The following is a 16313-nucleotide window of genomic DNA, read 5'->3' on the forward strand; positions in this document are numbered from 1 at the left end:
ATCTCCATATTCAAGGGTCAGATAGACGTAGATGCCGTAGATAAATGGTTAAATCTGCTAGAGGGTTATTTTTCTGTTCATGAATTTTCGAGTAGGGAAAATATTGTTTTCGCTCTTCTTAAAGCAGCCCCCCACATCAATGACTGGTGGGAAACCTATTGCGAGCAGAAGGATGAAAATACTGGCTCACTATTTTTAGCTGCACCCACCTGGAATTCATTCAGGGATGCCATCAAGGAGTAGTACTACCCTATCGGAAGCTATGAGGATCAACACATAAAGTGGACCACGCTGCGGCAAGGAAGGGACCAAGACGTGCCGGAGTTTACCAATATTTTCTATCCCCTTCGCACAAATTTGGGTATCAAGGATTCGGAGCAAAATTTGATACTCAAATACCACGGCTGCATGCACAAGTACATCTAGGAAGAAATAGAATTCCTGAACATCTCCTCGCTCAGCACGGCATACTGATATGCCGTCAAGGTCAAGCAAAAGTTTAAACAGCGAGACTTTGGATTTGCGAATCCGAAGCAAGCGAAAGGTACCCCCAAACCGCAGAACAAAGGAAAAAGCCAAAGTAGGGCAGCCCAAGACAACCCGCCAAAGTTGCAAGCAAAGAACAGTGTCGCAAAGCCGAAAAAGGACACAGGAAAATGGTGTGAGTTGCATAAGAGTTCCACTCACAACACAAGTGAGTGTCGGGCCAAGCAGTCATTGGTGGCTGAGCTAAAGGTTTCATAATCAAATGTATGTTCCGACTCTGAGTTAGAACTCGACAAGGGGAATGAAAAAGGGAAGCAGATTATCAATGCAGATCCCAATGCCACCGTTGCCACCATGAAGATCCAGAGGAGGAGGAGCGTCTCTTCCACTCCCAGATGTGGGTAAAGGGATCCCCACTACAATTCATTATCGACAGTGGGATCCAAAAGAGCCTTATTTCAGAAGATGTCGTGAAGCGGTTGGGCTTACCGACCATAGCACATCCACAACCGTACACCATCGAGTGGCTTCACCAAGGACAGGATCTTCGCATGAGCTAGCAGTGTCGCCTTCCATACAACATCAAGCCCTTCATAGATGAGGTATTGTGTGACATTACTCCCCTTGAAGTTTGTGATGTACTATTAGGACAACCATACTTGTGGAAGCGACATGCTGTGTATGAATCAAGGCCCCGTGCTGTTATTATTACTTTGGGAAATAAGTTGTACAGGATACTGGAGGTAGCACCGCCTACCACCATCTCTTTTGTTACCGCAAAACAATGCAGTAAGCTTATTTCCAAAACTGGGAATTTTTTTTCCTGATGATACGCCCTCAAGGAAAGAAGAAGATGGTGGCCATGACCTCCAAATAGGGCCCCTCCAAATGACAACTACAAATGGACAAGGTCGTGGAGGAGTACAAGGACATCTTCACCTCCCCCGTAGGGGTTCCTCTGCATTGTCAAGTCAAGCACTCCATTGATCTGACCCCAAGTGCGCTGCTGCCCAATGGACCAATGTATCAGCACTCCATTATGGAGAACGACGAAATCAAGAGTCAGATTCAGGAGCTATTGCAAAAAGGTCACATCCATCCAAATTCATCACCCTGTGGATGCCCGATCATGTTGGTATAGAATAAGGATGGGACTTGGAGACTCTGTATTGACTATCGGGCGTTGAACAAGATCATTGTTCGTAATAGGTACCCAATCCCACAGATTGATGACCTCCTGGACCAACTAAAGGGGGAAAAATATTTCATCAAGATCGATTTGAAGTTAGGATATCACCAGGTACCAATCGAACCCTATGATGTGTGGAAGACTACCTTCAAAGCCAAGGAGGACCTTTTCGAATGGTTGGTTATACCTTTTGGTTTGATGAATGCTCCTACAACCTTCATGAGGCTAATGGATGACATCTTGCGGCCATTCACCAACTCATTTGTAGTGGTGTACTTGGTTTACATCCAATCTTCATCTAGAGCTAGGAAGAGCACCTCCACCACATCCGACAGATTCTCCAAACACTGCGGCAGCACAACTTATGTGCCAATTTGGAGAAATTCACTTTTGGCATGACCCAGGTTTAGTATCTGGGATACATCATTGATGAACAGGGGGTGCATGTGGATCAAGCCAAGATCCAAGTCATTCGAGATTAGCCTTCTCTCACCACTCTAACAGAGCTCCGCAGCTTTCTAGGTCTTGCCAACTTCTACCGCAGGTTCGTGTTGGGATTTTCTCATATCACTAGGCCCTTGAGTCAAGTCACCAAGGGAGGAGCGAAAGCAAAATTCTTTTGGTCTGAATCTCAAGAAAAGGCATTCATAGAGTTGAAAGATCGCCTCTGCTCGACACCAGTGCTCGCATTTCCAGACTTGCAATAACCATTTGAGGTCGAGACAGATGCATTTGACTATGCTATTGGGGCAGTCCTTACTCAACACGAGCATCCAGTGGCATATCATAGTGAGACACTTTCAGACACAGTCTGGAAGTATCCCACTTATGACAAAGAGATGTATTCCATTGTGCAGGCCTACCGACAATGGAAACATTACATTTTGTGGAAGGAAACGGTCATCCACACAGACCACCAACCCCTCCAATTCATACAGACCCAAGGGAAATTGCATAATGATCGCCATCAAAAGTGGTCCACATGCCTGCAACAGTTCCATTTGAATATCAAGTATAAGAAGGGCAGCACCAATAATGTTGTAGATTGCCTCAATTGACCATCGATCATGGCATTAACCACCATGCTCAACTATTGTGGGCACAAGACTTCTGATTGGCCACTTCTCTACAAAAGCGACCCAAAATTTGACCACACATACCAGCCACTCTTGGAGGGTCGTCACGTTCCATATTTTCACCTCCAAGATGCCCTGTTATGCCACCTGGGTCACCTTTGTGTTCCTTCAAGTGAGCGTGCCAAGATGATTTGGGAAGCACACTACAATCAGGCTGATGGGCATTTCGGGGTCGAGAAAATGGTGGCAGTACTACAGAAGTATTTCTGTTGGCCGAGTCTTTGACAGGATGTCGGGAAGTACATCAAATCATGCACTGCCTATGTCATTTCCAAACCAACCGTCAAGAAGCAAGGCCTCTATACCCCACTGCCTACCCCTAGTCGACCTTGGGAATCCATGTCGATGGACTACAAGTCAGGCCTTCCTTCCAATAAGCATGGAAATGACTGTGTTTTTGTGGTTTTCAACAGGTTCTCGAAGATGGCCATTATGGCGGCCTACAAGAAGAATATCATAGCAGAAGCCATTGTTAAACTCTTCTTTGAACGAGTGTGGGTACACTTTGGGATCCCACAGTCTATCATCTCAGATCAAGACAGCAGGTTCCTCAGTACATTTTGGTCTAGTCTCTGGTCGATGCTGGAAACCAAACTCACTAAGTCCACAGCCTTCCATCCTCAAACTGATGGCCAAACAAAGGTTGTCAACAGGATGATTGTACACATTCTGCGCATGTACAACTCAAAGCATCCACGCACATGGGACGAGAGCCTCCCCTATGTTCAACATAGCTACAACTGAGCTCTCCATAGCTCGACTGGCCACAGCCCTTTTCAGGTGGGCTTGGGATTCCAGCCACTATGTCCCATTGATGTGGCCATGCCATTTGCAGCTACTCAAACAAATTCGTCTCATGTCCAGTCTGAAACAGATAAGGCAAATAGCTTTGTTGAGCACATCCAACATATTCACCATTAGGTCCATGAAATTCTGGAGAAATCAAATGCCAAGTACAAGCAACAAGATGATCAACATCGGGTGCCACACAAGTTTCAGGTGGGCGATAAAGTCTGGTTACATTTGCAAAAGGAATGCCTTACCAGAGCCTATCAGAAATTTAGACCACTCCGATATGGTACTTACACCATTACCAAGGCTATGGGAGAAAATGCATTTGAGCTTAGCATTCCCCCATTCCTGAGCCTGCACCTAGTGTTCAATATCGACCGCCTTCGGCCATACTTTCCACCATTACTAGACACATCTGACATTGTAGAACAGCTCACACCCACAGAGTTAAATCTAGATTTCATGGAACAAGTTGCAACTGATCAGATCATGAACACATAGATCAAGCACACTCGCCAGCAGAATATCCAACTGTATCGAGTTATCAAAGCAGGCTAACTCCTTCACCAGGGAAAGTGGCTCACCAGGGACCAAGTTCAACAGAAGTTTCCTCATCTCATGGAGGAACTCAACACAATGGGGACCATTGCTTCCTAAGGGGGAAGGAATGATCCAGGTGGATATTGGTGACCACCCACCAAGTCCACTTGGACCCCCACCATTGTTTCTTTCAGCTTTTCAGTTTCCTTAATTGTAGCACAATTTACTATTTTTAGCAGTTTTTCGAGTCCTGAACTTCCGAGGCCATTTTCTCTTCCCAAAGTTGTAGTTTGGATAGATCTTTCTAATGAGATATTATACGCATCAAACAGAGATCGTATGCCAAATTTATGACCCCAGGAAGTTGATGTACCAATTTACCCAAACAGGGCCCACAGTTTGGCATTTCATCTTCTAGGGTTAAGTTTTTGGATGTTTAGGGTTTTCCCATGTTTCTCAACAATAAATAGGCCTTCAAGCCTCATTGTAACATAGTTCAGAGGCATGTAGCCGCCACATCTCTTCTCAGAGATAAGCTACCATCGCCCTAGCTGGTTTATTTCCATTGTTGTTTGTAAACATATTTTAGTATTTTACATTAACTAAATGAAGTATTATTTCCGCTGCATCTTTGTGTTTATGGTTATCTCTGTAATTTATTGCATTCCTGTTTAAATCTGGATCATTATGTGTCGGCCTACCATGATCATAAGGACTTAACACAAGTGAGATTCCCACTCTGGCTACCACACCAAGGGAATGGACTTTAAGACATTATATATATCTTAAGGACAGGAGGTCTCATCACGAACCGGCCTATTCACTTTGTTCTACCCTGGTGAATGGCATTGTGGTCATCTGGTTACCATGCCAGCATAATGGTCTCTTTGCAGAAATATGTAAACAATGATAACAAGAAGTCATACGTTGAGGATACTAGCTCATTTTTTGGGTTTAAGTGGAAACCCTATCGAGGCTATAGACGCCTGCTGGCAGTAGTGGCTCTGTTATGGTATTGGAGTGGTATTCTATATTTCCAATTCTTCAGTATGCTAATACTTCCTATTTAATTAATTCAAGAGGAGAAACTACCATTGAATATTGTTTTTACTTCTAAAAACCAACATAATTGTTGAAAATCCATTCAATGAACCACTTCAGCCCCGTCCAATCAGTTGACGCCAACAGTCATTATTCTTTTCGTACCATGTTAGATCTCACTTTATCAATCACAAAAGGTAAAATTAATGTTCATAATGAATGTTTACATGATTTATTATTTTTCTCGATCATCTCTAACCACTCGTACACATGTTAATTACTTCGCTTTACTCCACCTATCAGACTCCATTGCCACTTCATGCCATATTAAACACTCTCATGCGTACTTTTATTTTTCCCATACTTGGAGGATGAGGATGACCTTTCTTATTGGAGGGGAAAGGTTATGTGCTATAATTATTTGATAGGATATAATTATCCAACTCCACCATGACTTGTTGATTCGACTTATTAATTAGTATTACATTTATAAAAATCTTTTCCTGATTGATCGATCATTTATTGGCTCATTTATATAAAAACTTTCTCTGATTAAAACCCTTTCATGCAGCACATCCGTTGTTGTTCAACACTAAAACCATAAAAGTAAGGATATTGCATGTAGAATAGTGGAATTGTTACAGGAGAACAACAAGCATGGGAGGCAATGTCATTCGCAACAAGCCCACATTATTGCAAATAACAAAACAGGTTCGAGCAATTCTCGAATGCGTCGGGTGGATATAGTACCTAGTTAGGTTGCAGGGATTTCACAGTGATGTTGCACTAGAATGTTTTCAGAATTTACAGGATGGACACATAGCTGTGAAAGGAAAAGCTATAGTAGTCTCAGAAGCAGTCATAGCCGAAATCTCAGGACTCTCAACGGAAGGCATAACGTGGAATGAGAAGCATGTACAACTACAGGAAGCTATTGAAGTATTTAGCGAGCCAGGTGAAGAACTTATATGCAAAGGCAAGGGTATTCAACCTGCATCCTTGAAAGAGCCATGGTGAGAATTGGCAACAATTGTTCATAAATATATCACTTCCGATGGCCGATAGGATGTGGTACGGTCTAGACACCTTAAGATGTTAGCAATACTTAGGCAGAAGATTGTAGTTAACTTTCCAATCTTTTTAAATTATTTATTGCATGATGTTGCTAGTTGAGTTAGAAAATCCAAGAACCCGAAGACTAAAATTAGCCATCATGGTCTAATTAAACTCATAATCACCCGAGAACTAGCCCAATAACAATTAGCCTGGGATAATTTTGTAAATACTGTTATAACTTCATTGGAAGAAAACCTAGGAAATGCACAGGTAGGAGCAGGTGTTGACCAAATTGTAGAGAATTTTGATGAACAAGATAATGAACAACAAACCTTAGGGGCAACAGTCTCAAGGAGGGCACGAAAGGAAAACCTCTACTTTAGCTTCTAACCCTACAAAACGAAGACGTTCTGAGAGCATACGATCACAACAGAACATTACATAATTGACAGAGGAAGTGGGGCCGTCTTATAAATCCCCCACAAGCCCACAGGATATTTTTCCACAAGGTGATGAAGAAGAGGTGGCCCGAGTTTTGGAAAACATGGGAACGCTCTTGGAAGAGGAAACCCAATCTAGACATTTACAAGATCAGGACCACACCCCTAACCAGTCTGCCTCTGCCGATAATTCTGGTCATACAGAAATTGTACCGTCCTCCAGAAATATGGACGGACGTCAAGCTGAACACTTGCAAGACCAAGACCATGTCCCTAGCTAGTCTGCTTCTCTCGAGGGCTCTGGTCATACAAAAATTTTACCATATTCTATAGATATGGAGGAGTCACAGGAGCTAGGGGGACAAAGTTGTTATAGACATATTTGGGCACCGCAACCCCAATATTATGTGTCCATAAACCAAGGGCTTCTAAGTCCCTAAAAGTGTTGTTTCATACCCTAAAGGAACAAGGTCAGCTGATTACATCATCTCCCAGAAGTTCTCCATGAAAAACTACTCAGAACTGGTCAAAACTGGACCATCTCACCTGCTCCATGGTCAAAATGTGATGCATCTCGTCTAATTCACACGGGGGGTGTGATGCATACTTAAAAGCCCTTCTATGGGGTGCGATGGGTGAGAGTAGACAAATGGCAGAGACAGTTTGCAAGGTGGATGATCATGGAATCTTCCAAAAACTTCTCCTGTGACACTTGCCTCTCCGAATTCACCCAGGGATGAGTAAGAGATCATGAAATTTCCAAGTGGAACTGATAACTATCAGATAAATGACACTAATCAAATACCCAGAAGTTGACTCACCCACCTGCAAGCATCTATATATGGATCCATCATCCTAGAGATCCAGAGGCTGGAATTTTGCATCTTGTAAGGAAGTGTTGTTGGTTTCTTTGTGGAACACCATAGTGTTGGGTGATCTAGCTTTTCATGAAGTGAAGAAGGGCTTTCATGCTGGGAGGATGGCACTTGGTCAAATCAATGGGTTTTAATCCTCTCTTCTACTACTTCTATCAATAAAGCAATTTGATTTTTCCTCCATATATCTTTTAATATTGAATTGATATATGCATTTGTATGGTCAATATATATCTGATCCTATATTGTTTATGATTATAGATCTCTATGCTTTGATGGTATTATGCTGCTTTGACTCTACAGGTGTTCTTTGAAGAGAGAAAAGTGCGGAAGGAGTGGAAAATATCTGTCAAAGGGGAGAGGAAACAAGCAAGGAGCCAAGCGGAAGACTGAGGTTGGTACTCTCTGCTTCTCTCTAAGTAACTATAGTTTGTTTATTTCTAAGATAGGTACCCGTCTTAATGGGACTAGCAACTCTGAATGGACACTAGTTTTCCTGATAACAAAATGGCGACTCCACTAGGGAGTGAATAGCTTGTTTGCTTGTTTCTATTTTGTTTACTTTATAAGATACAGACGGAGCCTGAAGTTAAGCCAGCTAGCCTTCGAACTACTTTTTCTATGCAACTGCAAAGTATATAAATGTTGCTTCAGTCAATCTCTAGGTTATTTTGTGAATTAACCATCTGAATTGAAAACATCCTAAGTGCCCTCGTGGTGGCTCAAGTAACCTCATTAGATCAGCCCCTATGTTTTGTATTTATTGACTATCATTAGCTTAGCCTAAATCCCTGAACTAAGCTGCAAACTGTGACCAAAAACCAAGCCCAGTATTGTCCCTGGACCATCACAATGTCTCCTTTTGACAGTCTGGATGCATCGCACCTCATGTGTGTTGTAGGTGACATGCACCCCTGTTTTCCTGTGTTACAGGTGCGATGATCAAATAAGATTGTTTCTGCCTCCAGATTTTGGTTTTTCTTCATTCTCTTCAGCTTTATTCAGGATTTTTTTTGTCTGTGATCAGTATACCACTGTTGAAACTCCCTTCCTTTGCATTATTCAGCCTCCATTATACAAAGAATTGTGAATGTTTTTATGTATTTTTCACCATTTACAGTTCTCTTCTGCAAACAGTAGCTTAATCGAACTATCGTCTTTTGATTTGAAAGTGTTGCAAGTGTTGTTTTCAGTCAAAGAAAAGAATCCTCCTCTTTTTGATAGTTGATTACACTGTTACTCTTGTATTTGATTTGAATTAATGGTATTTCAAGTGTCGAAAGCAGTTTTCAATTCAAAATCGCAAAGTGTCATCCTTGTCTTCCTTTCATCTTTTGAAAAGAAAATTGTTAGTACTGTCGCTTTGAAAAGATAATTCAGATTTGTATTTAGCATTCTTTTTGGCATTCACACATTAAGAAAGCGGAAAACAAATACATGCATGTGCATTTGCATTTAGACTGCTTGTGGAGATTGATTTAGGAGAGTGCATCTTAGTGTGTGCTCTCTGCTCTATGTTGAAAGAATTTCGCTACTCTTTCCTTAGTAGCTAGGACTTTCATTGCAAAAAGGGAAAGTAAATGTCTGTTTATCATCTTAGATTGCATATTTAGGAGTTGTATATCTACATCATGTGGTGAACCTTAAAGGCAAACTTCTTAAGAAAGATCAATTGTAAAATAAATTTCAATGAACATAAAAACACTTTGGAACCTAACGCACAACATTTAGAAGTCTAGGCTAGAGACATATTCCGGTATCATAAAGCCTGGTAACTATCGCTTTCATTGTAGGTTGGGTGATTCCTCCTCTTTGAGACGATAAGTGCCAGTACGAACGTGTTCTCCCACGTACCATCGAGTATATATCGGGAGACCACAATAGGCTATATCCTTTATCCTTAGGAAGCTGTGTCTACTGCCCTATCAATCGCAATGCACTAAACATAGAATTCGGGAAGATTGACTCTCGTACCGTAAAAAGTATTCTGCAGTTTTGCGATTAGTTTGGTAATCCCTCTGTCTACATTTCCAGAGTAGTCACTTTCGTTCCTTTTCAGAATCCTTCACAGAAAAGGTCCATCTAAGCACTTGTCACTTCAGGCTCATTAAAAATCGAAGGCGACTAGAGTCATCTTTAGCTTTTTCTCGACTCTTAAAAACTGAAAAAGCGAGTTGTGTCAAAGCGTCATAAAATTCATTTAATTAGGAATAACTTTTTCCCTTTTTATTTTGAGTTGATCAAGTAATCTGCAATCATGGAATAAAGTCAATCGAAAACCCATCATTCGCGGAGACTAACGAGTCAACCGTCTTTGACTCCAGAAACGAAACCATTCCAGGCCAAGCGAACTCATTTAACTGGGTAAAAGTCTCCCAGTTTGTTTGAAACTTGTGTTTCGACATCCTCAGAGACTCCAGTTACTCCAACTATTTTTGGTATCCTGCCTCTACAGAAGAAGTTCCGCAGTTACAAGAGGACATTAGAACTGATCCTAGTGTAACAGTGAACACTTCTATTCTTGAACTGGCTCCATCTAGAGCTGATTCAGAAGGTGTCACCCATCCAACATCTGTCGCTGCAGAGTCTACACCTTCTTCGGCACCAGAAATATTTTACGGACCTGACGATCTACCTCTTCCACCTGGACTTATTGCCATAGAAGAGATTAAGGAGGATCTTCCATCCAGTACTCCATTGCATTTTGGAACTGGGATCCACCTATATCCTTCTACTTCAAAAGTTAGTCTCCCTTCATCGCTAGTTCTTGTAGAATCGCTAGGAAGTCTTTTGGATAGACTCGATATGTATGAACAACCATCGACATCTAGGACTGTGTCGTCCGACATAGCAGCAGCAGAATCTCCTGCTGCCACTCTGATAATGTTCACTGGTATACCATCTGTGTCAACTAGCTCTCAACCACTAGATGATGTCCGCCCAGGGACTGTTTCGATAGTATGGTCTGCTCCTGTTTGTTCATCCAGAATAATGTATGGAATTTCTTATGTTGAGTCTCAACAAATTGATCCTCCGCAACAATATCAATTTGGGAAGTCCAGTCTCCAGAGGCCAATCTTTCATTTGAACACTAGATTACCGCCATATGGGGGTAGTATGCCTTTTCATTGTTTCCTTCGGGAGAACAACTGTTACAGGGAGAAGTGTCTATTTAGAACTTCTCTATCCCACTAAGGTGTGACAGTTGCCTTAGAAACAAATAGAGAAAAGCTACTTTTGTTTTTCCTTTATGAATTATAGATAGAGAGGAATAGAAAGACCAACCTCTGTCTTGCGCCAATCTCCTGATTTGATCACTCTCTTCTTTGATAGTCCTCAGCTACCTGCTCCCTTGCACGCCCAACTTCACAAAGTACTTGTAAGATCACAGAAGCATAGCACTATACAAAGACATGGATCTATAATCATAAACAATTTAGGGTCAGATGTAAATTGACCATAAAAATGTAACAAGCAGCAATGACACAAAAGCATGGAGGAAAACTCAAATAGCTTTTATTGATAAACAAGAAAAAAGCCAAGAGGAGTTACAATCGGTTGTTCTAACCCAACATCAACCTCCCAGCAAAGAATCCCCTCTTCACCTCAAACAAAGCTTAGATCACCCAACAATCTGATGTTTGTCTCAGGAAACCAACAGCAATTCCTTACAATATGCAAAATTCCAGCCCCTGGATCTCTGGGATGAGGGATCCATATATAGATATCTGTAAGGGGGATGAGTCAGCTTGTGATTTGATTAGTGTCTTCTCTCTAATAGTTCTTTCTTCCACTTGGAGACTGATGGCCTCTTACTCATCCTTGGTCGAATTCAGTGAGGCAAGTGTCACAGGAGAAGATTCTAGAAGCTTCCATTGCCTCTCCACCTCGCGGAATGACACTGCCATTTGTCATTTCTCACCCATCGCACCCCACAAAAGGGACTTTTGAAATGCAACGCACCCTCACAGTGTATTTGGGTGAGATGCAACACACTTAGCCAGTGGAGCAGCTGCAATGATCCTGTTTTGACCAATTCTGAGCAGTTTCTCATGGAGAACTTCTGGGAGAAGTTGTAATCTGTTGACCTTGTTCCTTTAGGGGTTAGAAAAACACTCTTAGGGACTTAGGAGCCCTTGGTTTATGGACATTTCATGCTTGGGGTTGTAGGGCCCAAAAATGTATATAACATTTGCCCCCTAAAGTATGAGGCCGTTAATCTTTTGGTGTCGGGTGAAATGCTTTATTATGAGGATCCGAGGTTCTTTCAATGCTGGGAGGAGACCTGTAATAAGATACAATACAGTACATTATATTCATACTATTTTCATGATCTAGCTAAGGCGGGTATTCCCATACTCAGCTTTATAAATTCATTTTCATGTACATAGGACAGACAATCGTCTGAGTGTAGACTGATGATTTTGATAGAGCCATCATCCTTTTGAGTGGATGATTATCTGTGCAGCAATGATGTACATTTAATGTCTTTATTTCCCTGAATATATATCGCAGCCCGGATGGATGAAACTAGATCCGAGGTCTTCAATCTCATCCGATCTTCACTCAAAGTACAAGTCGATCCATGTGAGAAATGTTCTGAAGTCGAACATGGAAAGACATCGCTTGATTACCAGTCAATGATGTAAACTGTTAACAAGCGCGAGAGGAATCACCGATAATGATAATGACCCTCAAGGTACTGTAGTACAATTCACGTGGTGTGAATAAAGGACATGGTGTTGAACACCACGCAAAATCTTCTGGTCGAAGGCCATTGATGTAAACCTATCGCCGGAAGTGAGAAACTTGCCATTAAGGCATGCAAGCTTCAAAGTACTAAATGGGGTGTTCCTAGATCAACTTCTTGGATAATGAGCTGATGTCGACAAGAAGTGATCTATCACAGGAGGGCCTTAATGAATCCCACATCAATGACACGGAACGGAGCAAATGATTTTAATGGAGGTGAAAACGATCTGGTGATATAAGGTTCAGGGTGGCGGTCATGAAAGAATGGAGTATATTGTATGGTAGTGGGTGAGACACAAGTGAACTCTCTGAATGACTTCTCTTGAACATATCGGCAACACTGATGTTATGGATTGGTAGCATTAACCCCAAATGTGGATGGTATGGCGTGTCCATGGTGATGTGACCGGTGAATGAAACAACCCAACCCGACTCGAACATGGAGTGGAAGTGTCATGTTCAAGAGCGACTTGCTACAAACAAAGTTTCTTCAATTTTTCTTCCCAATTTTCCCGAGTCATTGCTGACCAGTACCTCTTTATTTTTGTCAAGCTTGAGGAGGATAACATATGCTTGTTCTATAATTTTCCCTTCGGGAAAACCCATCGCTATGTTTTAACGAGCCTAGCGATAGTGAAACTCGTTCTCGTCTATAGAAAAGTTTGTCGCTATTAATCTTTTTAACAAGTTTAACAACAAAGATAACTCGGTCCTTTTCAATTTTAGAGAGTCTGAAAAGGAACGTAAAGGTAACTCCAAAATTCATTTTTCGTCATCTAATCCCTTAAGTCCGAAAAAGTATAAAACAATACAGAAGGGATGGATTTTCGATACTTTTAACGAGCCGAACAAAACAAGCACTCGATCTTTTTGTGTAATAATCCCTCAGGTCCAAAAAGATTAAAATCTAGAGGAGGGATAGCACTTCCTGTCCCTTTAACGAGCTGGAGAGGCCAATGGCTCGGCAATCTTTTCATATTTTACGAGTCAGTTGAAAAGAGCTTAAAGGAGACTCGTCTTTTGAGGAACGAGTGATAAAATAGGTAGCAGCTGATTCCAGGTAAGGTTTGGAATTTTCCAATCACGGCAGTGTCACAAGGATGGATAGTGAAATCAATCTTCGCAACTGTTCCTCAGAATGGGTAAACAATCAAATGGAGGTGAATGATCGGCCAATGAAAAAGTGGAGGTGACGGTGCAAACATGACGAAGGCTTTAATGGCTGAAGTACTACATTCACGATGGTTATTTACCTAGGAATAGTTCATTTTTTAGCGAGCTTAAACGCGGGAGGAAACATTTTCTCATGGCTTATGTTTATTTTTTAACGAGCTTGAACTATGTGCTAAAACTGCTCGATTAATCCAGTCGTGTGATAAGAATGTCTCATATAAAAACGGCAATTTTTAGAGTTTTGCCCCACATCCTTTCTTTATGCAAGCTAGGAAACGACCAATCCTACGAGTTTAAAGGGTTAGAGGTCCTATAAATTTAAAAAATAAATAGTCACTCTTTGCTTGCATGCCAAAAGGTTTGCATGCCCCCAGGTATAAAACAGAGTTTCAAGGTCACCTTTTATTCGAGCTGACAAAACATTTGTTTTATCAGGAAAGGTATACCTCTTTCAGGCTACCCAAAGATTGTTCTATTTAGCGCGTAAACAAAACACTTCTTCGGCGATGTCTACCGAAATAAACAAAGGTGAGCGACGATGCCCGCCAACCCACATAACTTTGACAAGAGGATCTTATTCCAGTCCAACTCCCTCTTCCAATCACGGACAGGAGTACGGAGGTCATATTCTCTCACGGAAACCTACCCTATACCCGAAGTTTTCTTGCCGAAGCAGACCAGGGTGCATGCCCCCTGGGGTTTAGTCATGTCCCCCCGAATCACTTGCGCTCATCAGGTGGACATATTAGAGATTGAGACATTTCTTGCATGAAAAGACCATTTAGGGATGGTATATGACTATTTGCTCTGTATGATCCGGGAAATGAAAGCTGGTCTACAAGCTTGACCACTCTTCCTTCGTGCGGAAAACACATTACTCTAAAGAGTGAGGAGACAATTTCTCCCATGCAATAAATATAGTCTTGTCCAAGGAGTAGATTGTAATCCAGGGGTCCTTGAACTACCATCACGTTCATGTGAACGGTTTTCCCTCTCAATGTTATGGGCACATTGGGAAGGATCCCTAACGGTCGACTGGTTCCTTTATCAAAACATATTAGATTTCTCATCTTAGGCAAAAGCGATGGCGAACCAAGCGCTTTTCAAGCAGTTGAGGAAAGGATACTCACAGAAGCCCCCTCATCTACGATGGTACCAGCCATAACCATTCTATATATTTGAACAATGATTCAGAATGGTATACTAGCTGGTAAACGGGGTCTACCTAGTTGATTCCAGTCGAAGGAGACAACTAGGTTGCTTGGAGGTGGGACCGAATAGACGGTCGGGTATGACTCTGACGAACTTCCTTCCTGCGGTAAAGGAACGGGTAAATTGCCCCCATGTTCATTGGAGTCTGTGCTTATGAAAAGAATTTGGACGGTGTCATCCTTGTTCTCTTCAGTGATTGTATCATCTGAAGATGGAACCTCCGAAGACAAGACCGGGTCAACTGCCGCCTCAACCTTTTGACTTTCGTCTGGTATGGGTTCAGATGGTTTATCTTCAATGACAGATGCTTCGGCTGACCACCTGAGCGGGTTAGCCAGATTTTCAGCTAGTGACGGACTCGGCAAGAGTTTTTTATACCCAGGAGGAAGTCGTAACGGTGAAACCGAACAATCGTCCAAAACTCTTTTAGCTTCGTCTAAGAAGGGACAACGATGGACGGCATGATCGCCTTCGCACAGTTTACAAGGAAATCTATATTTTCCTTTTTGTCCTGGGGCTTCACTTTCACTAGTCGACGGTGTGTTTTCAACATGACTATCAGAGGTTGACGACACCGGGTTGTGCAAACGAGGAGACCAGTCCCTTAAGATCTGAGGGATGCAAGGACAATCTCTGTGATAGTAGTCTCCTTTGCAAATGACACATGGCGATTTAGGCCTGGTCGGTGCAGTGTGTGGATTTTTGCTAGACGACACTCGTTTGCCCCCATTCGCTTTTGGCTCCTTCTTCTTCTTCTCTTTCTTCTTTTTTTCCTTCTTCTCCTTAGGTACTTGACTTTTGGCTTTACCAGCCCCATCAAGCGAAGAGGAAGGAGGAGAGGAATAATTAGAGGAAGTAGAAGGTTGGTGGGTAACTCTGGACTCGTCTAGTTGCTAATTCGATTGTTCAGGAATTTGTGTGTTCTGAACGATAGAGGTTGAGAAGAGCCATACAGGCAAACCAATTGTCAGTCCTGAAAGTGACAATGTGGCCATATGGGGTGCACCAACATCTCCCCAAGAGGAGAAGGGACTAGGATTTCTTCCAAGGGGAATTCCTTGGTTGGTGGATTCCATTTTCTCAACCCAAGATCAACGTAGGAAAGGGTAATGAATATTCCGTTTAAAATAAATTTTAGACGCTTTGACACAACTTGTTTTTTCAATTTTTTAAGAGTCGAGAAAAAACAAAAGATGACTCTAGTCTCCTTCGATTTTTAATGAGCCTGAAGTGAGAAGTGCTCAGATGTACCTTTTCTGTTAAGGAGTCTGAAAAGGAACGAAAGGGATTGCTATGGAAATATAGGTAGAGGGATTACCAAACCAATCGCAAAACTGCAGAATACTTTTTACGGTACGACAGTCAATCTTCCCGAATGTTGTGTTCAATGCATTGCGATCGATAGGGCGGCAGACACGGCTTCCTATGGATAAAGGATTAAGCCTATTGGGGTCTCCCAAAATATACTCGACGGTACGTGGGAGCACAAGTCCGTACTAGAACTTATCGTCTCAAATTGGAGGAATCACCCAACCATCAGTGAGAACAACAGTTAGCAGGCTTTACGACGCCAGAATACGTCTCTAGCCTAGACTTCTAAATGTTGTGCGTTAAGTTCCAA

This window comes from Pinus tabuliformis, chromosome 8 (assembly GCF_031772625.1).
Source record: "Pinus tabuliformis cultivar Carrire ecotype Pingquan chromosome 8, CPIR1, whole genome shotgun sequence".
In the NCBI taxonomy this organism is placed as follows: domain Eukaryota; kingdom Viridiplantae; phylum Streptophyta; class Pinopsida; order Pinales; family Pinaceae; genus Pinus; species Pinus tabuliformis.